The following is a 677-nucleotide window of genomic DNA, read 5'->3' on the forward strand; positions in this document are numbered from 1 at the left end:
ATCTTAGAAACCGGAGCCCTGGGGGCACAATGGTTACATGAGTTTGGTTGCCAGCACCACCAGAGAAAGACCTAGTGACCTACTCCCATGAAGACTTCCACTGTCATTGAATCTAGTCTGACTCATAACAAGCCTATTGGATGGAGTGAACCTGCCCCAGTTGTAGGGTTTCCACGGCTCTAAAGCTTTGTGGCCACATCTTTCTCCCATAGAATGGTTTGGTGGGTTCAAACTGCTGACCTTTTGGTTATCAGACAAACATTTAACCACTGCACTGCCATGGCTCCTTACCTTCTAACTCTGGCACTCTGTTATGAAAAAATGCAAAACTCAGTACAAATCACTTCTGGTTCAACAGAGGAAAAAGATATGGACTCCACCTGTAAGAAAAGGTCAACTGAAATATACGAGGTAGAATAATAAAAGTATAAACAATGTGCTATAAATGGAGAGGTCAAATGTGACACGTGCCCATTCAAGGAATTGAGTGTTTACAGTGTGTGCAGCATTGTGTCCAGTAATGTGACATTAAAGAAACCTGTATAAAAGCCTTGAGCCTCTAACATATATGACTATTTAGCTGGTATGCCACACTGAACACATTATGAAAAGCAGCAAATAAAGTCACCGATTGTGGAGAAATGGCTGAAAGTATTGCAACCTTAACAGAGAAGATC

Source organism: Echinops telfairi, unplaced genomic scaffold, assembly GCF_000313985.2.
Source record: "Echinops telfairi isolate 266 unplaced genomic scaffold, ASM31398v2 ScPeMD7_18;HRSCAF=68, whole genome shotgun sequence".
Lineage (NCBI taxonomy): Eukaryota > Metazoa > Chordata > Mammalia > Afrosoricida > Tenrecidae > Echinops > Echinops telfairi.